General features: G+C 44.0%; 1 protein-coding gene across 1 annotated transcript in view; it reads left to right on the top strand.

The window, feature by feature from the left end:
- Nucleotides 1–6,148: 6,148 nt before the first annotated feature.
- LOC144767433 (uncharacterized) overlaps nucleotides 6,149–25,852 on the top strand; it is a 98,868-nt gene continuing 79,164 nt past the window's right edge. Inside the window, exon 1 of the mRNA XM_078650867.1 lies at nucleotides 6,149–6,238. The gene's annotated coding sequence lies outside the window, so the exon portion shown is untranslated. The remainder of the gene's footprint in view (nucleotides 6,239–25,852) is intronic.

The raw sequence follows: 25,852 nt of genomic DNA, 5'->3' as shown, positions 1-25,852 counted from the left end.
GCTCCCCCATATAATCCTTTATTGTGTTAAACTTGGGTCATTAGAATGCGTACAGTGATAACATGAAAAGTGAAGTGTTAAGTATTTCAATATAAACGTGAAGAAATGAACATTGCAATTATATGTGGGTAGATGTAGACCTTAACGTGTAGAATGTGTACATATAGCTAATGAAGTATTCACATAATTGATGTGCTTATGTAATGTTCTAACTTGACTGTGCTCAGTAATAATGTTCATTTTATATGTGTGCCTTCATTAAGTTATGTGCCATTTCTTATGTTGGCTGAATTTTGTGGCCCAGAATTGTACTTTACCCTGGAATCTCTTGTGTTTGACTCGTTAGTTAATTTCATGTGCATGTGGAATTTGTTCTTTCTCACGTTTCTTTTGCAGGTGGAGAAATGTATCCTTGTTAGAATAATGTCTTTGTTTTAGGAGTTAGGCTTAGGGAGGAGAAGATACATTGAACGGCATTTTTGTATTTTCTCACCAGAGAGAGAGCCTGGGAATCTTGCCAAGGCCTGGGAGCATCGCTGTTGTGGGGAAAGTTACCTACAAGGAGGTGGCTTGCTTGGGTGTGATGATGCAATGCATTTAGGGATATTACTTGCAAGTTCATGTAATGAAGTACAGACTTTTGCCTGCTTTGAGAGAGGGAGCTTGTTAGAAAGAGCTATGTAGCTTTATGCTAGTTCACCCATTTGGCGTGAGTGGACGCGCTGAAACCTTCTCAGAACTTGCCTTGGGGATATACTAAGTAGGGATGTCACATTAGTGGTAGTGTAGTGAGAGACAAATGCATCTTACCTACCAACCTCCAATTAAAGGGAATCTAGGTATTGGAGCCATCATTTTCTTTATCCTGATTCTGGAACTGGTTATTCTGTGCATGTTGCACTGTCTTGATTTCGCCCGTAGGTTTCACTTTGTATTAGTTCCAGTGTATTTCTACACGCTCATCTTGAGGTACATGTATGTCCAACTGTTCTTGGCTTTGTAATAAATTAGCTAAACTTAATTGGGAGTCTGTGATTCTTCTTAGTCATGGTTCATTGGCACACTAATGATTGATGGGCTAACAATTTTCCTCCCCTCCACACTTTCATGCAAAGAAAAAGAGACATTGGCCTAGGGTTACTGAGTAAATCTAGAATGTGGAATCCGGCTACTTCAAATAAATAAACATAATTAAATAAATGCAGCCTTGCAGCATTGCACTATTATGCTTCCTTTTTGCATGGTTCCTAGTTGCTGAAGCATGTAATGTTTCCTGAATACCTGCTGCAGAACAGATAGGCTTCAATAACTCATCCTTTTAGTCAGCATGCCCTCATCTCTCTCTTTCTCCTTACTAACTGAAAGTGATTATAAACTTTGCATTTCACACTGATTCTAAGGAGCTGGTGGAGGCATGCACATATTTGGCAAGTATCAATGTTAAGCTGACCACAATTCTTTCACATGACGCATTGAAAGTATTAGTACTGATTTAGTTTTGAAACACAGAGTGAGTTTGGAAAGTGGACACCCAACAAGGTCATTCTGCATGGAAAACGTAACCTCATATCTACTGTTTAATGTAACCACACTCATATTAAGGCCTAATTAAAACTTTGGGGCAGATTTACTAATTTTTCATGCAGCGCAGCAACCAAATGCACTGTACTGTGTTTTGCAAGAAGGAAAGCATAGTGCAGAGCCATATTTATTAATATTGGCCTACTGCTCCTGTCATCCCCTGTGCTGCTTCTCTTATTAGTCAGACCATTCAGCTTTTCGCGATCTTGCGATTCGCAAAATAATCGCGAAATCAGCCGAAGGGCGCGATGACCGCGATATTGACCTTTTTGGCCGCGAAAAAGGTCTTCGGCAGGCAGCAAAAAAGATGGTAACATCTTATTGGCTGTACGTACCTACGTCACCACATGGGCACGTACAGCCGTAATAGCTGCCTGGTTACTCCTCCGGCATCTATGAGCGTGGCTGCGTGCACTTTAGATGGACAGGCATGTCTCCAAGAAAGCCGAGCAATAGCCATTTCTTCATTTGACTGCGCAGACATCAAGATTCCCTCAAGAACAGAGAGGGTTCTTTCTTCTTCGTGAAGCAAGACACCAACATTCTCACCTAGTATCCCAGTACTCCCACAACATTCCTATACCTAAGACTCCGCCTTTCAATTTTTCTCTCCAAAAACCACTGCGCATCATCCGTTTCATGACATGTTGTCAAAACTGCATTTGCATCACCTTTTGTCTTGAAAATGACTGAGGCGTCATAAGGGAACCTTAGGATCAAAGTAATAATGTATATGGGACACTGAGTGGGTGCTGCCTCCTGCCAAGCCCCCAGTTTCACTGCACCCCAGCATTGCAAACATCCAGACATTCTGTCCCTGCTTCACTGCCTCTCCCGCATAGATAGAAAAGTGAGGGCCTCACATATTTAGCCTCTGTTGTGGTGCCACCAATCTGTTTATTTTTTCCAGGGCGCTGCGTGTCCCGGTTCAGTTTGAAGGAGCTGTGGCTGTTTCTTGCTCCAGAAGACGCTACATCGTTCATGCTGCAGTGAATAAAGGAAACACATGTCCAAGGGGACAGGAGAAAAGCGGGTTACTTTGGGTGCAGGCGTTCGTGTGGTCTAACATTTTTCAACTGGCTCAAGAAGAGATTTTCAAAATGCAAACGAGGCTGCCACAAATATGTTTATCTTGCCCGAGAGCTTTCGTGAAATACAACACAATAATAATGAAGATTTATTTACAGTCTCTGAGTAGCCTCTCCCTCCTATTTTTTCTGCGTGTTATGTTATAGTACCTGTCTGAGCGCCTGGACGCCCCTTTGCTGGGGCAGCAGCGCGCTATAAAAATAAAATTAACATAACATAACATAACAGTTGGACCACAAAGTGGGATTGTAGCTGGCCATTGCACCTTGACTCGAATTTCACCTTCAGTGCTAAACCACAAATCATCTGATCATGGGCAAACAATTGTATTTTGCCATACCTAAAACTGCAATGTATGCACTAGAAAAGCACTGGTCCCTTGTTCGATGGAGTGAGTATGTCTGCCATTGATGCCTCTCAGAGGGTTTATTGTTACAGAAACAGAGCTAAGAACATCACAGCTTTGTCTCATGGAGAAGGAAGGGGCAGCATTAGAGCCACACTCCCACACTGGCACCCTGGGACTACCTGGCGCAACTCCTGATGTTCAGCACTTGTGCCAAGCCACAGCCCCACACTCCGTTCAGAATCTGCCTGCATTATGGTCCGGGGCTTGGATGACAATGGAGGAATTTTTAAAGGAGACACACTGAAATACTTCAGCTTTACCCAGGAGTCTCTGGGCTGCCTGTGATTGTAATATATAACACGTTTGCCCTGAGCCCATTCCTCCCCTACCCGTCAAACAACAGGAGGCAGGAAAAATTAAAATTTAAAAAACGGGCGCTGTGACTAAATATAAAGCGCAGCACCAGTGCATATTCAAGGTATATGCATGGCGGCCCGTGAAGCGGACATCATGGTGCCTCCTCCGATAGGAAAAAAAAACAGTTTAGATTTCTTATTTTCCAGGGAGCCGGTAAGAGCAGCTACCAGCCCAAACAGGATTAAGAGAGGCAATGGAACTCTTCTAATTGGTTTATGTTGGCTGCTGAATACACTTGAAGTCTTTAGTTTCATTACGCCAGTCTGCGTAGAGAAATATGTAACATGCTTACATTAGCCATGGCAATGCATTTCCACCCACTACGAACGATCCTGTGCCCTAGGGCACCTGAGAAAGCGGTATCATACCTCATGGGTCCAGGAGGCAGTGGTGCCCGGCAGGGGTGCGTACATGGGTGCTAGAACATCCCAGGGAGAAATAGGATCCCCTCTCATGAGGTTAGGATTGTAGCTGTGCTTCCAATGAGCTGAAGATACTTTTAAACATGCTTATTTCAAAGTAAAGTACTCTGCTAAAACAGAAAATGAGTGATTATGAGAAAAATAAAGTGCCGCAGAAATGCAGCTAAATTTCCATATTTGTGCCGCTAAATTTCCATATTTGTGCCGCTAAATTTGCGAATCCATTCCGCTACATCCGGGGGGTCTGATTAGTCTGATTTGCACAATACACAGCCTCTCACTGTGGTGTAGATGTGAAAATGCAGAGGATTTATGTCTAAACACATTTCTGAAGGATTCCATGCATTAGGTGTGAGCTTTCCACTCCAAATCACATGCAATGCGTGTTTGTTTGGGGAAATAAAACATTTCACCTAGGTAGTGCCTGCTACAAGGAAGCAATTTTGGTAGATCCACTTTGCATCAAATATATGTGTATTTGCAGTGATCTGTCCAAGTAACGGCCAAGTTGCAAACCTCTGGACACAAAAAAGTGATTCAAAGCAGCACTAAGTGGTTTTTGTACTGAGCAAAGCACACCTTTCAAACACAAGATAACGTTTGACTTAACTGCTAAAATAAATGCCAATATGTCCTTATACTTTATTTTGTGTCACTTTGAGAATTCCTAATGCCTTAGTAAATCTGTGCCATGGCGTTAAGTGAAGGCACTCAAACATAAGTCACAAAAACATGAAATGCTGAACATGTTCATAACATGTAAAAGCCTATGTCATACATTAACATCATCAAGAACACGGATGTATTGCGGCATATCACACTTACCATGGTGTCCTTGAACAGTTTCACTCGTTGTCTGTATACAGGTACGTGTAATAACCGCAATAAGCCCAAAGAGGCCACATCCCTATTAAGTATAGAACTTGATACATTAAAAATAAAACATGACATTTTACGTAAACTAAAAAACAAATGTTAAAACACCATTTTAAAAACTTAGAGAAACAATAAAGAAAACCTAAAAGGTAAAAAAAAAAGTAAAATAACCAACCCGATTACAGATCCTTTACTTTCAAATGACAGAAGTAAAATATTTTTTCATATAACGATTTGTAACCCCTGGAATATATTTATAATATCACCTCAGATTACGTTATATTACTTGCTGGATGTCTGCTTCAGTACATTTTGATCCAAAACACAGTTTCCTCTACAATTGTGCATCGTGTAAGACCATAATCAGTTGTGAGGAGAATTTAAATGAACAACATGACACCATAAGGAGGTATTCGAAACCTATAGAAAAAAAAGTGATTTTTTTTTAAGTATGATGACTTTGGAAGGTTAGTGGCTAATATTTTAAGAGACTGTCGGTAATCATGTACAATTCTTAGGCGGTTTTCAACCTGAAAATATACACAGCAGATTCACACCTTCAAAGACAGAACTAGGAAGGTAGAGGGAAAACGTTCTTGTAATGCGTTTTTGCTTATTTCGCTATCATTTATTCTTTTAGAATTATATGCCTGATGGAAATTCTTCATAAGTACATTTTTTAATAATGGATAGTAGCTGTTTTTTTTTCTGTGGTAGACATCCAGCAGTAGCTATGGGATTTTTATAACGTTTTGCCAATCAAGGGCTTCTTCAAGAAGGGAGTTTGCTAATTCGACCCAATTGAGGAGAAGTTTACTTTGTCCAAAAGCTATTCCCTTTTTGATTCGGGGTGCACTTTTAGAAGAAGACAAAACTCCAGTGAAAGCTGAAAGATAAAACCACGGCTCAACCGACTTCCCATTTCAGACCGCATGTGATCATCTTTTATTTGTGTGTGTGTGTGGCTTTGATTTCTAAGCCCTGCATTTATTTATTTTTTGCACATGAGCAAACGTGTTGTAGTCAGAGACAAGTAAACACAGTGGCCGTGTGCTATTCCATTACATTATACCGTGCGCTTTTACTGCAGCTTTAACAATTGAAACCCTTGGGATTGTCTTAAATTACCTATACCTTCCTTTGCGCACAATAATTGCCACTAATTGGATGCAACCACTTTTAAATAGGGGAGGCGCACTATGCAGGTGTTGACTGCATGTCGCTTTGGAATTAATATTATCATTCCAGTTCAAAGCGTCCTGCATATTGTGTCCTCTTGGTGTGAAATGCTTGCCCCATAGACACGACGGTGTCCTCTTGGAAGCGCGCTTTGAGGAAGCCGGTGTCAGGACAGAGACCGGTCTCAACTTAAAATGGTACATCTCACCCTTGATAGTTCACCTAGGAGACTAACATTCATTTCACAAGGTGTTCCCTTTGTTGTTGTGCTTTTATCCACTTCAAGGCGACTCAAAAGGCTGCGCGTTCCATCTTTCTGAGACCCGTAAGTACATTTAGATGTTTTATAATGATGCAATAAAAGAATTTGAGTATCCAAATATTATTTGCTGTCACCTGTAGAATAGAATCTCATGCCTGTTAATGCTATTCATCATATCTGGTGCGGGTGCGCGCGCCAATGTTTGGAAGTCGCTTCCTGATCTACACAGTTGACCCCATTCTGCCTTTATAAACTACCTCTGCAGTGACACTGAGGTTCCAAGACATGGGGGTGGGGGCAATAGCACCTCAATTGTTGATATTGCCCTTGCTTCCGATACGGCTCGTAACACCTTTGCAACGCCACTTGAGGAAGGGGTGGCGCTAGAGGGGCCGTTAGCCATGGCAACCTAGATGTTATTATAGTGGACACCTGGGAGCAGAGGGACAGCTGTTGCTGTGCTAGAAGAAGTATGACTTTGCAAAAATTCCCAGTAAAAAATGCATGTACTGCGGCTACTGGCCTGAGCACGAAGGTCAAAGTCCACGGCATGCACCTCAGAGTTCGGCTTGAGGGCTCAGGGTCTATCCGCTTCCATCTTACTTATCGGCGCTTTTGACAGTCATTTCACGAAGGTATAACGTTTTCATTTGTGTCAAATACGAAACTCGCATTATAGTAATGCAAACCCTTTCCGCTGAGCAGTTGCACACCTAGCTTACTGATTTAATACGTCAGCACTCCGTAATCGCCTAGAATGCCACCAGCGAGGGACTGTGTACCACTTCATTATTGCAGACATCCAGAATCGAACAAAGATGTATTTCAACTTGTAGTGAAACAGCTTCCCACGACACTTTTCTCTACCTCATTACAATCCTTTCTTTATAAGACTGAGTGGGAAACAGGCAACTGTGCTTACACTATAGATTTAACAAATGTATGTAGTCCCTCCCCTCGTCATGATCACTTAAATACCTGGGAGCATGTTAACTAAGATTTCACATCTGGTGAAGATGGCAGTGGATATTCTAGGATGGAAACACCCTGGAAAGTTGTAGAACATCCACAAATGAGTTATCTCCTAGATATTCACGGGGTTCTCCATGATTCATTACTACCCTGGAAACTGTTATTTATTCCAGTCAGGGGCTGGGGTAAATGTAGTTGCGGGTTGGAGTTGAAAGAGAACACGCTCAAACAGGGTAGGGGTAAGTATTTTCATTTTTTTTTATTCTCAAACATTTCCAAGAGTCATCCTCAGCGCAGAAATCCTTGCCTCTTTGATGTGAAATTGTACTTGCTGAATCTTATAATGCTTGCCTTCATTGCTTACTTGCACACATAAAACAAGCATTGGCATAGCCAATAGGTCTCGCCTTTGAGGCCTTATAAGTGTTTAGAGAGAGGTATTGGCTTTGTTGACGTTTTAATATGTGCTGCAGAGCATTGTGAATGTTGCCCAGCATGTTTAAAAGTTTTAAGTTATGATTAAAAAAGTGTTATAAATATATGTCACTTTATATATAATCTAGAAAACATTATATACAACTGAAGTATCCTAATAAAAAGCAGCATTAACACCAAAAATGTGTTCTAGTTTTGTTGTTTATGCAGGGAAGGGGCAGTGGGGGGAGGGGATGTGGAGGTGTAGGGAGGGAGGGGGTCTGGGAGGAGTGAAGTGGAGGTGCAGGGAGGGAGGGAATGGGAGGAAGGGGAGTAGAGGTGCAGGGAGGGAGGTGCAGGGAGGGAGAGGGAGTGGAGGTGGAGGGATGGGGTGAGTGAGGTGGAGGGAGTGAGGGGGAAGTGAAGGTGGGAGAGTGGAGGTGGAGTGAGAAGTGAGTGGATGTGCAGGGAGGTGGGAGTGGAAGTGGATTGAGGGGGAGAGGAGGTAGAGGGAGTGGAGGGAGGAGGGAGGAGGGAGTGGAGGAAGGAGGGAGTGGAGGTGGAGGTGGGAGTAAAGGTGCAGGGAGGGGGAGTGGAGGTGATGGTGGGAGTGGAGGTGGAGAGGGGGAGTGGAGGTGGAGGGAAGGGAAGGGAAAGGGGAGTGGAGGGGGTGAAGGGAGGAGGGAGAGGAGGTGGGATTGGAAGTGGGGTGAGGGGAGAGGAGGTGTAGGGAGGGAGGAGGGAGTGGAGGTGGAGGTGGGAGTATTGGTGCAGGGAGGGAGGGGGAGTGGAGGTGGTAGTGGGAGTGAAAGTGGAGAAGGGGGAGTGGAGGTAGAGGACATGAAATGACCCAAATGCGAAGAAAATGCATGGGGTCATTGCACAGTCGCGTCCTAGCCACCCTCTTGTGTATGGTTTGAAAGTATGAGCTGGTGTTTTCACTTCATCATAAATATGTTAAACGAGTCAAGAGTGCGCTATACATATTTTCTCAAACGGTTTGTATAGTTACATTTATTTCTTTTAGCAGACTTCCTTTTTCGGACAAGCATGAATTAAAATAGAGATTACGCCGAGAAAAAAATTAAAATAAAGTGCACTCACCAGTTGCTTTAAAATGTCAATGGGGTATTTTTAGTAGTAGGAGGAGGGGACTCTAGAATGAGAGAGAAAAGGAACAGGGGCTGAGGCTGAGGTTTGAGAGAGCACGATAGGAGGCTGTGATAAGCGTGTCGTTGTTTGGAGGCGAGCTCTTTATTTTAGCCCTGGGGTTTGGAGGCCGGGCCCAGGCTGCAATCAGCATGATATGTCACAGTTAGGTAAACAGAGGGGCCACAGGGCGCTACTGTCTGCTATGTGCTGCTAAACAGGACACTAGCCCTCCATGGCACAGCTACCACATACTACAATCTGCATATAAAAAGAGACTACGCCGAACCAAAACGAAATGTAAGTGTACTCACAAGTTGTTTTCACACACAATGTGTAGTGGTAGGAGCATGAGCTCCTGGACCCCTCTCAGTCGGGGTTCAGCGCCGCCCATGGCACCGAGACAGCTGTTATGGAGATTGTGGACAACATCAGACTCACACTAGACAGAGGCGATTCCGCAATTCTTGTCCTATTGGATTTGTCTTTAACAAAAAAGGGGTAACCCTGTGTCCCTCAGAACCTGGGTATATGTGATTAACAAACAATTGGTTCTGTTGGGTAGTGACAATATTGCTTTTAAGTAAGGCTGAAAACAGCTCAAAGACACAAAACAAGCAAAACCACTCTGAAGCAAAGTTTTTATATATATTAAAAACAAGGGTAAACAATATATTGGAATTACTTCATTCCACTACCTTACCAATATTTACTTCAAATTTGTGAGTAGTGACTGTGGTGATCAAAGTGACTAGTGCAATGCATATAGTGACACTTATATACAGTACATATATTTACAATAAAACCACAAGGGGGAAAGATGGGGGAAGGAAAAAAACGAAGTGTTTTCTGTCGTTGTCGGGCCAGTATTATAAACGTAAATGTTTCAAGGAAAGCAAATGGTTAGTGTCCAAGTTCCTGGAGTTATCTTGGCCAGAAAAGAGCGTCGACGTTTCGACCCTATTTGCGCCCCAGTTGGTGGTCGCGGCGGGTCTTTATCAAGACAGGGGGAGGGGAAGGGGATTGGTCAAGTGGTGATTATATCCAGAGGGTAGCCCGTTGGTCAACCCTCGATGCAGTATTTATCCGCAGTAAAGTTCAGCGATCCCGATATGAGCGCCAAAACGGACAGCTCGTTTTGGCGCTCATATCGGGATCGCTGAACTTTACTGCGGATAAATACTGCATCGAGGGTTGACCAACGTACCGTAGGAGTCCCTCAGGGGTCGATTCTCAGCCCCATGTTATTTAATTTATACCGGACACCGTTGGCCAATATAATAAAATCCCATGGTTTCACAACAGTGTCGTATGCTGACGACACTCAGGTGCTCATCACCTGCAATTCTGACTTTGCTGAAACCTGTACTAGGTTTAGAAAGTGTATGATTGACATCAGCAATTGGATGTGTAACAACAAACTCCAACTGAATTGCAGTAAAAAGGAAATTCTTCTCTTTGGCAAGGCAAAAGAAGTTTGGTCACAATGACTGGTGGCCCCTAGAATTGGGACCTTGCCCCGTTCCCAAGGAGGCGGTACGTGACCTAGGAATCACTATAGACTGCTCTCTCTCCATGAAAACCCATATTAATCAAGTATCTGGCGTCTGCTATGGGATAATGCATAAACTTCGAAAAACATTTAAATGGTTACCTTTAGAAACCAGAAAGCCACTGGTGCAGGGTCTAATTATAAGCCGCTTGGACTACGGCAATGCTTTGTTCGCAACAATCAATGAGAGTTTACTCTCTTAATTGCAAACACTGCAGAATGTTGCGGCGAGATTGGTGCTAGGCCTTCCCCCTAGATCAGCCTCTGCTCCAAGCCTCAAGAAACTGCACAGGCTACCAATCTGCCAAAGAAGCCATTTTAAAGTACTAAGTCTGACCCACAAACTTCTTTACAGTACCGGGCCCGCATATCTTGCAAAAAAAACTGGCCTGGTATCGTCCTACAAGATCATTAAGATCCAGCTCAAAATCTCTCCTGGTTCAGCCACGAGCTCAGACATCACGCAATGGATGTCGGTCCTTCCCCTATGTGGCTCCCCAACTCTGGAATAAACTACCCCCCCATCTTTTGTTAATTACCAACCATCAATCTTTCCGTAAAAATTTAAAAACTTGGCTTTTCCCAAAATAACCAATGCGATATCAGACCCTAGCTTCCGTCAAGGTTTGTGTGTTCTCCACTGCTACGCGCCCTGAGACCTCACGGTGAAATGTGCGCTCTACAAGAGCATCTGACTTATGACTTATGACTTATGGCTTAGTGGAATAAAAACAAAAGTATTGCTTCAGACAAAAAATAGGAGCCTGTTTATTAACATTATAAGGTGTTCTAAGGAAGGACTTTGATACATGCTACTAAGGCGCTAATCGGTACGGAGGCACGTTTATTTTTTATATTAAGCACACAGTCCCCCTTAAAAATGTCAGGATAAGGAGAACAGGAAACAATCTTTCACAAAGCTGTTTCTTTGATATAACTGTGTTGTGCATGAGGTGTAACATTCAGAGCGGACGACTTTGGAGCTCGGAATCCGGGTTTGAGTCTCAGCGTGAGCCCGCCCCTTGCCTGAACTAAACTAGATGCGTGCCACAAAGCTGGGTGAGCTTGTCTTGTTAGCCAGAGAGTGCACCCTGCACACAAACTGATGAAGTTGATTATTATACTTCACAAACAATAACTTGCACAGATCAATGAAAGATTAACAGAGTTTACCGAAGCCAATCTTTGTTCTCAACAGGATTCCTGGCAAAAGAGTGAAACGCCTTACAATAAAGAAACTTGCGAGTATGGAAAACATCAAAGACACTGGCGGAAAGTAGCTGATAGCCTTGTAGCTGAAACCAGGAAGCAGAAGGAGGGAACATGCGAGGACAATAGTAACATGGGCCAAGACAAGATAGCGATCCGGGAGGAAGCAGCTGGCACAATGCTCGCCGCTGCTCGCTCCCGAGACCCCTAGGCAATGGGAGTGAAAGTTTTGAGGAAAGGCAGAACATGCACCCATCTTTGGCCATTTGCATACTTTCATTATTCGAAAACCACACGCAAAGGCCAATGAGATGTGCAGATCCACATGGAGAAGTCTCTTGGAAGTCTGAAGTGATTCCAAGAGGCCCTCTCCTAGGGCAGTGCATGCGTGCTGCGCTAGGCAAGCCCTAAAAAGCACCACATCTGTGCGTAATCGATGTCCTTACATAGGAATGTGGATTGGGGTAGGTCAGGACAGGTCCAGAGAACACAGAAAACAGCAGCTTGGAATCCATAGTAACCATAAAATGATGGAAATGGTGTCATCCACAAAAGATTGGCTATTGCTTTTTTCCTCAGTTTGTGAGTATTGTTGATCTTTGGCATCAAAACGTAGTGAGCCTAAGGCAATATGCCAAATAATGACATTATAAAACAAGGAGTTATATACCAACTGAGTAAAATTCGTATGGCAACCAATTAAGAAACTGCATTTGTAGTGTGAAATGTAGTACTACAATCGTACTACTCATGTACTGTCAAAAGCAGTTCACAAAATTGAACCCGAAGACCTCTGTCGACCTCCTTACTATCTGACTTATGCACAGACATCTGCACTTTTGCACACAGAGGTATATGTTTTTGTAGTTAATGTGGGAGGGATAAGAGATTGTCACTGGAAAATGCTGAATATTTACTCTAATTGGAGATTTTTAGTCAAGTAAAGGGCGAGTTTTGAGAGACAAGCTTGCAGAAAACACACACACACACACACACACACAAAAGATTAACACCATTCAGGGGCATGGCTTAGTTAGTGATGTTCGTTTGGAATCTTACATTTCCCAACTAAAAAAGTAGTTGGCTGCAGGGTTAATGTATGAGGTGACGAAGGTTCAGGGTAGACTGTTACTATGAGGAGCAGGGCCAGTTCTGATTTGCATTGTGCAGGGGATCATTTAGTGTTTGATTGACAGGTACTATGTTGCAATGGTGACAGAGTACCCTGTCCGCCAAACTCAAGGTCTGCCCTCCCGGTTTTTAATAGTGTGAACTGCAAGTTTTATGTCAACGCAGCAACTTTACTCTGTCAGAGTAAAACTTCCTCTGACAGAGTAGGTGGCATTGGAAGTAAACCATCCAATCGAAATATCTAGAGTAGACAGCTTTTTTTTTCACAGTCCATCACTGACAGGTATATCTTGGCTGTGAGAGACAGTAAGGAAAATAATATGCCCCAGCAACCTCGAGAAAAATGATATGGTGGTCCACTCGTTTTTTTGTTTCAAAAACAAACTCTAACTGTGAGTTTGATTTTGATAAATAAAACAATTTGGAATATTTGACTGCCAGTTGTCCTATTAAACTTGTGACAGTGGTTTCTACCAGTTCACAGGGATGTCTGCTCAGCTGGCGGACATTTCTAAATTTGGCAGGCAGCACAAAGACAGTAAAGTTCTCCACCACTTGCCTGCCTGTACTCCACCTGTTAAATCCTAAATCTGTCCATGTGTCATAGAAGGCAAAACACAATTGTCCCATCACATTCTGGGTGTTTGAGTGCCAGTAGTATGCCTGGAAAGCTGAGTCTGGCACAGCTTTCAAAACCTACTACTGCCAATATTTGTGAATTCCGAAAGTAGTCATTTTTCATCCATTCAAGAATATTAATATGAATGCAATTTGCAACTTTTTTGGTAAATCCATCAAAAAGGGGTGTATATATACAAAGAAGTAGCACAGAGAGTAGAACTGCATCACATGTTAAAATAGGCATAGGCCTTTTCTCCATGCGTTGCTACACTTTGGGGGAGAGGTGTGGCGCCGCGGCCAGGGCGACTGACGCTGGAATCTGGGGATCAGGGTTCGATCCCCAGCTCCGGCGGCAGATTAGCCCAGCACCATGCGACTCTGGGCAATAGCTTGCTTAATCTTTCCGACGGCCCCCAGCGCCTAGAGACCCTAACGGGTGATTGTGCGCTATACAAATGTGGATTATTATTATTATTATTATTACTTTGGGCTGCCTAGCGCCAATGAAAGTACTCTTGTGCCATAGTGCAAGGGTGTCTGAATTGTGGTCAGGATAGTTTTTAGACAGGGAGCAGAACTTTCCTGCATACACGCTATCCTTGAATGCTTTTTCCTCTTTGCAATTCTGCTGCAGAATGCAGCAAACACAAAGAGGAAAGAAATATAGATATTTTTCCTTGTTACACCATCCTCAGGCAAGGGCACCTTTTTGGTACAAACTCATGTCTGAAAGGTTTTGTACATATGTTTTTGCATTAAAATCCATGCATGGAACAACAATGCACCACCCATGAAATGCCTACCTGATATAAAGTAACACAAGATAGTACAATGTGCTGTGTTGCATTACTTTTTCCTACAAGCAATGCAAATCAACATTTGCATTGCTTTGTAAATAAAAAAAAGTATTTTGCGTTAGGTCTGCATAAAAAAAGTGACCCGAACACGAACCAAAATTGAAAGAAATTGGGTTACTGGTTCAGGAAGCTGAAGCCCTACTAAAACAGGAACCATAATCCTTGTCAGGGTGAAGTCACAAGCAAACCCTAAACTAACCTGTGCTCAGCCCTCAGGTAGTTTGGCACAGAGTAGTAAAGCTTAACTCAGCCGCAATGTGTGAATGGTTTGTGTAACACTTCAAACAGTAACACAGTGAAAACACACCACAAAAGGATCACACACCAGTTCAGAAAAATAAGAGTTTAGAGTAATTGTTAATATATAAAACAAGGCCAAAACAACAAAAATCCAGTAAGTAGAAGTGGAGAATTGCAGGTTTAAATGTGTTAGACCTGACAACTTTTGGTGTGTTTCCCTTGTCTTTTTGATTTCTGACCTCCTGTTTTGATGATATGCTGGGCTTTGTTTTTACTGGTTTAGTGTCTGTACACTTTTTCACTGCTATTCAGTGCTAAAGTACAAGTGCTCCTACTGTAAATTGTGTTATGATTGGTTTTCCATGATTGGTATACTTGATTTACTAGTAAGTCCCTAGTACAGTGCACTGCTTGTGGCCATGACTTGTTAATAAATTCTACTAGTATTTTTTATTTTTTTTGCAGAGTTTTATATAGTGCGAACTAGACCCGAACCGAATCGGGTATCAGAGTGCTGTACATAGCACCAGTTCCGTTACATGAGGAGACACATTCATTTTAGGCACGGGGAGATTAAGTGATTTGCCCAAAATCACAGGAGGTTTTGGCGTTTTTACCGAGACTCGAATCCAGATCCCCCGGTCCGAGGTTGAGCGCCCTAGCCGTTAGGCCAACTTGCAACCCTGGTTGTGCCACATGTCCAGTAGCCTTTCAAAGGTGTCTCAGACCTGCCACTGCAGTGTCTGTCTGCAATTTTTACTGCCATGTCGACCTGGAAAGTGCACCCAATTGCCAGGCCCTAACCTCCCCTCTTACTACATGTAAGACACCCCTAAGGTAGGCCCAATGTAGACATATGGGTGGGGTGTAGTGTATGTGAAAGGCAGAAGATATAGTGGTGTGTTTTACATGTCCTGATAGTGAAATACTATACATTTCATTTTTCACTATTGAAAGGCTGCCTCTACCATAGGTGAACATATAAGATGTTACAAGGCAGCTTCCAAGTGCAACTTTCCATTGGGATAAGATAAAGATGTGGCGTTCAGTCTCTCTGAACTCAGAATTTGATAACAAATCTTTCAGTAAAGGTCGTTTTTTAATTGTATGTTTGAAAGTGCCACTTTTAGAACATGGGCATTTTCTTACTTAACCATACTGTGTGCCACTGCCTGTATGTGTATTCACCATCTGGTTTTGGAGTGACATGAGCTTGGGCGGTGCATTCAGACTAGACAGTCACAAGTAGGGGTTTAGCTGTTTCCAGCCTTTCCTGGGTAACTAATAGCTAGGCTGAATAGACCTTTCCTGCATCTAGAGTGGTGGGAGGAGTTTTCACTAGCACTTGAATAGGCTGTGTCTCCTCTGCAAAATGCTGTCTCCGCCTCCTGTAGTGAAATCGGACCAAGGAGGACAGAATTGGTTTTCACTGAGCTTAGGGACTTTCTGCCTAAACCGTCAAAGGGAAAAGTAGTATAAATATTGGGTCCCTGACCGCAGAACTTTAGAACTCTTTTGGATTATGGAACCTGCCATGAAGAAAAGCTGGAGAAGCGGTCAGGAAGAGCTACCACTTCGCTGTTTGCTTTGCTGTGTAGGCCTGTGGTTGCTGCTTCTGTCTTCGGTAGTGAAGGGACTGAACTGAACTTTCTGCAACTCATTTCCTGAGGTTCTCCAAGGGCTTGAGGTAGAGCTTGCCCCTGTTCAAGAAGTCTCTGGAACAACAAAGACTTCAAGATCATCTGCTACCAACACTGGGATCTGTGTGTTTTGTGCTGCAACATAGGAAAAAGCAACTTGATGCCATCAACAACATCACTGCAGGCACCGTAACCTTTTGGTACCCCAGAGAGTATCACCCTGCTTTGCACTGCAACCCTGGTCTCACCTATGATGCCCAAAGCTGTCACAAAGCTGTGGCTTGAACCATGTCCGGAGGGAAACGCACTCCTTACTGCCTCACTTCACATCGCCGCCCTGGTATCCCCGACGATGCTGCTCCACGCTAACATTGACACAGCTTCCTGGCACTGTGTCCTGGGAGCACCGCTTGTAAGTTACTCATTGCACCGCCCTGTCGCAAACTGCCGTCTTGGCCCACCGTTGATGGCACCATCGACTCCAGATCACCTAACGATGACATCGCTTTAGCAACAATGACGCCTCTGCATGCGCATGACCTGCCAGCACCGCAACGACCTCAGGGCACCACACACCGCACTGCTCCACTTTGCACCACATCTCGACACCTGCTGACACCGGCACTCCTGACTTCAACCTCACGGAGTTCGATCTGGAACCTGTGTGATTTCAAGGAGCAAATGACTCCTGCACTGATCTGAACAGCTGCCAATGCTGCCTTTTCGGAGCTCAATTGCCAGGTACACCATGCCCTGTATTTCCAAGGTATTGTCTTCCCTAGTCCGTAGCTGGCCCACAACACTGCAGTCAGCCTGAACTGTTGGATTTGTTTGTTCATGACGCTGTGATAGCCCTTGAAAGAGCTACTGACTTCAAGGAACTGTGCTTTAAGTCTATTCTTGCAATATTCATATTTTTATTACTGTATGTTGGATTATTATAGTTTTGGTCTACTTTTACACAGATAAATATTGCCTATTTTTCTAAAACTGGTGTGGTGTCTTTGTAGAATTTTCACTGTATTACTGTGTGTTATGTGCAAATTATTTACACATTGCGTCTGATATAAACCTGACAGCTGGTGCCAAACTACCAAGGAGGTGAACAGGGGCTATTTTTAAAGTGTAATCCCCCTTACCCTGACTAGATGTTAGGGTGCCTACTTAGAAAGGGTATAAACCTGCCAACCAGAGACCCCCGTTTCTAACATTGGTTGTCAGCGATGGGGATAGGACTTGTGTCCTACAGTGATTGGTGATTGACTTACCACATACTGTTTTCTTTTTGGGTCTATGTTTGATATTTCCATTTGTTTTGAGCTTGAACTTTTTGCTGGTTATGTCTAACTCAAGAGCATCATCACTTGCATCCCTTGAAGTGGCTTTTGAGGAGAAGAGGTTGGAATCTTACACCATGAAGGAACTGGCGGTAATGTTTAAAAACCTCTGTGTCCAAGTCACAGGCCACACCAAAAAGGAAGACCTACAAAAGACGCTTAGGACCTGGGTAGCAGCCAGAAATGCCAGTGGGCAGTCTGGCGTTCTTAGTGTGGAGGCTGAGGAGTCTGTTTCCAGGGTTGCTGTGCCTTTGGGAGGGGAGAGACCCTCCAGGCGAGGCAGAAGTGGTCTGTCCCTAATGGACCAAGAATACAGGATGGAAGCAAGGAGAGATGCAATGGAGCTGGAGAGCCTCAACCTGGAATTGGAAGAGCAAAGGATAATGTTAGACCATGAGCTTAGAGTAAAGGAGCTAGATCCAAGGAGGAGGTCCAGTTCAGATGGTGGCAGAAGTCTCTCAGTGCACTCAGAATAGTACACATTCCCAAGAATGTAGGAAAATAGTACAAAAAGGGAGATGGTATCCAGAGGTGGTTACAGGACTATGATGCCTATATCCACATGAATGGGGTCCCTTAGAAGAAGTTGGGAGAAGGATTGTGACGCCATTTCACAGAGGAGAGGAGGGACATATTGTTTGCTTTCATTAAGGGATACTACACTGACATGAAGGAGGCCCTTTTCATATGGTCTTACTCCTGGCAAGTACTGAGATCAGTTTAGAGGAAGGAAGAAAACTGATTCCCAGACATGGTTAGAATGTGTAGATTCTTTGTGCAGGTCACTGGATGGTTGGATGAAGGTCATCAATGTGACAGATTCTCAGGGGCTGCACAATTTGATTGTGTGGGAGCACTTGTCTAGTTTATGTTTTGCAGAGCTGCGGCAGCACTGGACGGATAGTAAGCTGACTGATTTCAGGAAGCTTGCTATGGAGGCATACCGCTTGGTGAGTACCAGGGTCCATAAGAAGGTGTCTGGGGAGAATCTGCCAAAGGTGGGCAGGGTCCCCAACAGAAGAGTGGGGGGAGAAGGATAAAACAAAGGAGTTCTCAAAAGGGCCCCAAACTAGTACCCAGAGTAAGGATTGGTGCCCCCAGGAGATAAGAACCATGGGACTCTTCAGGAAAGCCTGCAGAAATGGGACCCTGTAAGTGCTTTGCATGTGAGCAGGTGGGACACAACAAGGAGGGTCCCAAATGTCCCAATTAGGCAAAGCCACCCACTAATGGACAGTCCAAGGTGTTGGCTAGGGTAGTGCTTGGGGAGGAGTTGGTCCCAGGTGAGGGTGGGGACCCTGCAGAAATGAACCTTGCCTCAGAAGGGGATATTGAGATGGTCCAGGGAAGCCTAGTGCCTGTTATCGCTAAGAAGTACAGCAACTGGGTGACCATCAATGGGGAAAGGGTAGAGGCTCTCAGAGATACTGGAGGAGGTGTGACCTCAGTCCGGTGTCACCTGGTATCTGAGGAGCAAGTAGTCCCTGGTGCATTCCACCAAGTAGATGCTGTATACAACTCAGAGTGCCAATGTAAGGTGGCAGAGGGTTCCCTTTGAGTAGGGGGTCTCACGTACCTTGTGGGTGGTTGTGAGTCCCACCGTGCCTGTTGATTGTCTGCTGGGTAACGACCTAGGGCAGTCCTTGTGGAATGATGTGGAGCTCAGATCTCACATGAAGATGCTGGGGTTTCCAGAGTGGGCGTGCGTGACCACTCGGTTGATGGCAGCGGGAAAGGGTGATCAGAAGGACCTTGAGCCTGAAACAGTGGCCCAGGTGCCTGCCAAGAGACAGGGCAAGGGGGACAGGAAATGTGCTCCTGAAGTTGCAACTCTCTGGGAGGAAGCTGACGACGAGGGGGATGCTTTTGAACCTACGGGGAACAAGTAGCTAGACTGGGAGACTTATCTGAGTGGACCCATTGGCAGATAGACGGGTGTCCCACCATGGAAGTGTTCTGCAGGTAACAGAAAGAATGCCCTTCTCTGGTTGGTTTGTTGGCAGCAGGCTGTACATCAGGCAGCTTTTGATCAGTCTGGATCCCACTGGATCTACTGGGAGAATGGTGTTCTATACAGAGAGCCAAAGGTCACTGAGCCTGGGTCAGCCCGTGTGCTGGTGGTTCACCAGCACTTCAGGACCTTCCTACTGGTTCTAGTTCATGACATGTGTTTGGCAAGACATTTGGGGGGGACAAAATCTTTGACTGGATTGTCACCCACTTCCTTTGGCCCCAAATGCGAAGGCAGTCTGATACACATTGTAGGTGTTGCCAAGCAAGTAGTAACAGTGACAGGAATTCTAAATCTCCTCTCCAACTGTTTCCAGTTGTAGGCTCCCATTTCGAGATGGTAGATATGGACATTGTGGGGCTCCTGGATCCCAAGACAGCCATGGGCAACAAGTACATCCTAGTCTTGTTGGACCATGCCACCCGGTACCTGGCGGGTATCCCTACCATGAGAATGAAAGCATCCGTGGTGGCATGGTTGCTGGCTGAAAAGGGGTGAAACCCCGAAACCAGTCCTAGGATGCTTGTTTCTGGTCCAGGGAGGACCTGGCTTGGCAGTTTGGGCTGTACTGTTTCCACAAGACACATGATCAAGATTGATTTGCATATGGCCAGGTCTAAACTGGGGTGGCATGGTGAGCAATAGAATGATGGATTTAACCCAGATCTCTTGACTGGGGGTGAATATTTGGATTTGTTCTGCATTCCGTCCATCAATTGTGTGTCTTTTGCTCCAAATTGAAGAGGCTAAGCGCATAGCCGAGATGAAGAGTGGCTTAAATACTATAGCTGCTAGTCTGCCCGTGTGCAAAATGTGCACGCAGGGTGTACAGGCATATGATGAAGTACATGCTTCTAGAGTTTGGCAGTTGACACATGTCTTTTCCTGATTTGTACATACTGCTGAGTTTTGACAGGTGGCACATGTCTTATTTCGGTTTGTTGACTCATGCAAAATGGATATGTGTGCTTTTGTTTAGCATATGTGCACTTGATCGGAACACTTTTATTAAACACATGGACATAATGGACTGTAAAATATGAAAAAGAAACAGTAAAGAAAATTTGGAACTTTCCCATTGCTTTTGATGTCTACATACCATGATATACAAACTGAATTCTTTAGCTCAGGTGATGAAACTTTTCAACCACTCACCCCCCAATCAAGAGATATTGGTTTAATCCATCATTTGTTTGCTCTATATGCCACCATCGACTCCAGGTCATCTACAGATGACAGCACTTTAGCAACGACGACCTGCCAGCACCGCAACAAGCACTGCCCCACTTCACCCACAGCTTTGGTCTACTCAACGCCACTGGATGCCGTCACCAAGCCGCTGTATGATTTATGACATTCTACTGTTCTCACATCACTCATATTTTGACACGCATTATTGAAAACGTGATTGTATCATTATAATACTCAGGTCTGTGAGTTTTATGTCAATATTAATATCTCAGTTTGTTTCAATTTTGATTGCAATAAGTGAGCAGTCATGACACTAGCAATGTGATATGCATTGTTCTGTGTGAGTGATATTAACCTTGGTCCATTGTTTTTTTGTTGATGGTGAAAACTGTAAATTCATATTTTTCCTTTGGAATTACTATCCCCTGATGAAGGGCTAGATGGCCCGAAATGCATTGGGACTTTTTATATATTGAGTAACATCATGGAGTGTCAATTGAAAACGACAGAAAAAAATAAAAGAATCATCCTTGCCTGTTGGAAGCACATGAGCTTTATTTTTCGCACAAATCATCAAGTTTGATTTAAGAATCTACATTTAAACAGGATCATAATAATTGTGTAATATAGATTAATTCTTCTCACTGAGGAACTTTGTGGAGTGAAGAGAGGGGATGCTGTTCCTAGACTGGGACAGTGCTGCTTGTTTCACTTTCTAAAAATGGCATTTTAAAAATTGCTATTTAAAATCCTACTTTACGATAAGAGCTGATTTTTTGTTACAATTCCAAAGACACCAAACATGTTCCCGTTTGGGCGGTTACATCTGATTAAATGTAATAAGGTAACTCCAATGTTACCCTATGGAAGAGGTAGAACATGAAGTAGTAAAAAGACATTTAAGAGTTTTTCACTGCCAGGACATGTAAAACCTAAAATTACATGTCCTACTTTTTAAATACATTGCACCCTGCCCCATGGGCTGTTTAGGACCTACCCTACGAGTGCCTCATATACTTTAAAAAAAAAAGGAAGGTTTGTGCCTCACAAAAGTTTTCTTTTGCCGTGTAGAAATGGTAGTTTAGGAACTGCACACACAGGCTGAAATTGCAGGTCTGAGACATGTCTAAAGGGCTGGGCTAAAGTGAGGGACACAATAATTCCTGCAGTGCAGGCCCATTTGTAAACACAAGATGATGGACGGAGTGATGAAACTTTTCAACCACTCACCCCCCAATCAAGAGATATGGGTTTAATCCATCATTCTTTTGCTCTATATGCCACCCTAGCTTGGACCCAGCCATATGTAAATCAGTCTTGACCCTGCTCCTCATGGGAACAGTCCAGGCCAAACTGTCAAGTCAGGCGCAACTTTGACTGGAAACAAGAATCCTAGGACTCAATTTAGGGTATCACGCCTCATCAGCCAGGATAGTTGGAATTCATTGGCGTAGTGAGCAAGCGACCCACGTCTGGGCATACCCATTGCCACTTATGGTGAACATAGCAAACACACCAACATGATGGATGGAGTGGTGAAACTTTTCAACCACTCACCCCCAGTTAGGAGATCTGGGTTTAACCCATTGTTCTTTTGCTCACTATGCCACCCCAGTTTGGACCCATCCATATGCAAATCAGACTTGACCCTGCTCCTCATGGGAATAGACCTGTCCAAAATGCTAAGCCAGGTCCTCCATGGACTGGAATTTAGGATCCTAGGACCACATTTGTGGTGTCACCCTTCTTCAGCCAGGCTAGCTTAAATCCAGTGGCACAGTGAGCAAGGGAAGCATGTCCAGGCATACCCATGGCCATTTGTAGCATTTAATTTAGAGCCCCTGGGTGACAAAGGGGGAAGGGCAAGATAGCGCCAGTCTGGATTGGCTGTGCTGCGGCTCCCAGACTGGATACGGAAGCACTGAAGAGTGTGAAAACAAATTACTGATGAATACGCCAAAAACTCCAAGTAGTCACAGAAACCCTAATGGAAACTGCGATAGCACAGATAGTTGTAGCACAATTCTTACCGCTTTGTATGAGGCATTCCTGTATGGCCCTGTGTTGGGCCAAACTGTTCAGGGCCTGGAGGCTGCTGCTGGGGCAAGTGGACTATCACACAGGCTGAGGGGACTGCTCGGCGCTGCTTGTTACTCTAGCAATGGGCCCGTATGTTCTTGATGGGGGCAATGTGAGAGGAAAGTCTTCAGCTGCAGCCGGCACAGCTGTTCTGCAGATGTCTGAAACTCCGGTTGACAAGCAACTCTGTGCAGAGACCACAACCAAAACGTCAGCAGCGACATGGAGGAATGGGCGAAGGCTCGCTACCTCTGTTCCTATCACAAGGATGGAGACTGCGGTTGAGAGGAAAGCGAAAGGCGGGACCACACCTTTGCAATGACCGCCTAGGTCGTCAGGGCTTGAGCTGCTTCAAGCCCCCACTGGGGGGACGCTACCTCCCTCCTCCTTGCACCAGCATGATATGATTCCTCAGCAGGTACTGAATCTGGAACAAATGAAGATAGTGTTGCCGCACACTAGCAAGGAAGGGGAAATTGAAGATCAGATCAGCCAGATCGAAGGAGACACTGTAACAGACTACACTTCCTTGTCTATCATAAAGGGTCTGACTGGAGGAATGGAACTTTTTTTGCATCGGCCCAACTTAAGATCATAGACGATGAAGTAACAAGTGAAGGGGCAGGGGTGGCAGGCCGAGTTGGTCGTCAGGATGGTGAGTTCAAGGAGGGGTCAACTCACCCCCAGAGTATTGTTTCAACACATCAAAGGGTTCAGAAAGGGCAGTAGTCAATAACACACCCTTCAGGTAGTAAGTTTAAAGAGCAGGATTTTGAATCTAATGATTTCGAGACTAACAACTGCTTTTTTTATTATTCGATGAGGCATGGTCTGCTGATGGGTCTGGATCTGGGTCAGGCTCACTTACTGAATAAAGTGAGAATGAGAGCATATCTGGTATGAGTATAATTGACCCGGTGGTAACAGCATGTAAAGTGTCCAGAAATTATGTGCGATCATACTCGCAGAAGAAAGATCTAAAATGGGATTTGTCACCTATGGAGCAATTGGTTGGCTCCTCAATAACCACTTCTCTAGGTGGTCCCAGTCCAATACCCCGACCTTGGATATTGTCCTACAATGCATATTATTTCATTAGGATGAAACCCGACAGAACAGTCATCAATCTCAAGTCGCTATACGTAAAATGCAAGGAACAGACAGAAAGGTGACAAAGACATGTAGCGCCATGGGTGAATGCTTGCCTAGTCTTGAAACCAGAACAGAGGCTCTTGAAACCGGCTTGGCTGGGACACAAGTGCAGACCAGGGCTCATGAGTTACAGCTGGTGGACATTGAGGATCAGAAAACCACCAATTACGCAATTATCTACGGATTTTAAGTGTCCCGGAGGGCAAGGAAGGGGCTAATGCCCTCACTTATGTTGTGGATACCCTTTCTAAAGCTTTCACAGATTTGGGAGGCTGGGAATGGTCTGTAGAAGTGCAGAGAGCACATCTGGTGCCATTTACTTTTACACAACCAGCTCGATCAGACAAAAAGCCCCGTGCGATTTTAGTATATTTTGACAACTTTCTTTTGAGACAATCTATCATTGAAAAGGCCAGACCTGAAGCTAAACGTAGTGAGGGAGACTATATGTTTTTTGTTAGGCCAGCTTATTGCCTTTGTACAGTTGAGAGGTGTTGGTGATTGTGGCAGTTGATTAAATCGTTTCAAGATAAGGGGGCTCAAGTTTATCTGTCAAATTCTGCTTGTCTAAAAGTGATACAGGGGTATCCAACTCAGTTTTTCACTTTGGAGATTAAAGTAAAAGAATTTCTAGAGGGAGCATGTTTTAACAAATAATAAAGATAGAGCGAAAGGGGCTAGTTCAGGTCTCAACGTTAATGCTGGGTAATATATGAGTTTTTCATTTTTTTGGGGGGTACTTTGTTTTTTTTCCATCATTTGTTTTGACCACTTACGGTTTTTTGTTTTATTATAGGTTTGAACAGGTAAAAGGGTGGTTGGTTATTAGGTGATATTTGTAAGGGGGCCTGCTTTCATCTGCTACAGACCAACGATTGGTCGGTTTGCCTTCCAGGGTTGAGCGGTTTGGGTGGACTTGGTGTGGGGGGACTTTGTGCCAGTGGGAAGGGCAAGGGAGGGACGCTGAAGGGTTGGACAGTGTGGGGGATGGTGGGATCCAACAGGGTTGGAAAATCCAGAAAGTGGATGTAATTGACAATTTGAAAGGCTTAAACATGGCAAGTTAGACTACACAGCAAATGTTGGCAATTTATTTTTTGTTTAAATTGGTAAAATACATATATGCTCAATAGAGGGGAGTTAAACAATAAGATCAAATGGTTAAGGGTGGCTGAGGTATTAGGATCCCAAGGTGCTCACATACTATGTCAGCAGGAGACACATATACCATGGGACAACAGGGTAATCTTGATGATTAAGGGTTATACCTTAGTGACATGTTCAACCCAAACCTCTACTCCCATGTTAGGAACAATATGGGACAAGCATAGCGAGCACTGAAAGATGAGTGGGGTAGGTGGGCTTTATTGCCCAGCCTGTGGGATTGTCGGTTTGCACTATTTATGGTTCAAACCAGGGCAACCCTAAGGTACTGTATGAATTAGAGATGGAATTGGTATCCTGGCCAGACCCCTTGATAATCTGGGGAGATCTAAATATACATCTGGAGGGGAATGGGGCTCGAACATATAAATAACAAGGTTGAAAACCTCAGGTTTATAGGGCACTTGCCGCACTAAAAACTAGCTATGATTTGGCCGAAGTTTGGGTAGCTAAGAAACCTGCCGATCCAGGGTATACATATTTTTTTCATGTCTGTGTAGGAAGTATGTCAAACTAGACTATTTTCTTGCTTCTACCTCCATTCTTGGGAAAATCGGAAGTAAGAAATTACCTAGGCTCCTGTCGGACCATAATCCCTTAATCTTGGATATTAAAGTGAAAGGCACTGTTAAGGTCCTGTCTAAATTGACATGTAATTGGAAATTGTTCTCCAATTAATTGTTTGTTCAACATATTCGCCACTGGGTGGTAGTGTATTTTGATATAAACCACTCTAGTGACTCCTTTGGAGTGGTTTGGGATAGTTTTAAAGCCGGTTTGCTGTGGGAAGTTATTAGCTATGTGGGATGGATTCGGAAGCAACAAAGGGATGACATCAATGGCCTAATTGGTAGACTAGCAGCCTTGGAAAAGGATCATAATTCAGCAATAAGATATAGACAAGAAGAGTCTGAAGTGCAGCTCCAGCAGGAAATTGTTATGTTGAAAGCAGAAATCA

This window comes from Lissotriton helveticus, chromosome 7, assembly GCF_964261635.1.
Source record: "Lissotriton helveticus chromosome 7, aLisHel1.1, whole genome shotgun sequence".
In the NCBI taxonomy this organism is placed as follows: Eukaryota; Metazoa; Chordata; class Amphibia; order Caudata; family Salamandridae; genus Lissotriton; species Lissotriton helveticus.
The sequence above is the reverse complement of the archived record's forward strand: the minus strand, read 5'-3'. Positions and strand labels throughout refer to the sequence as shown.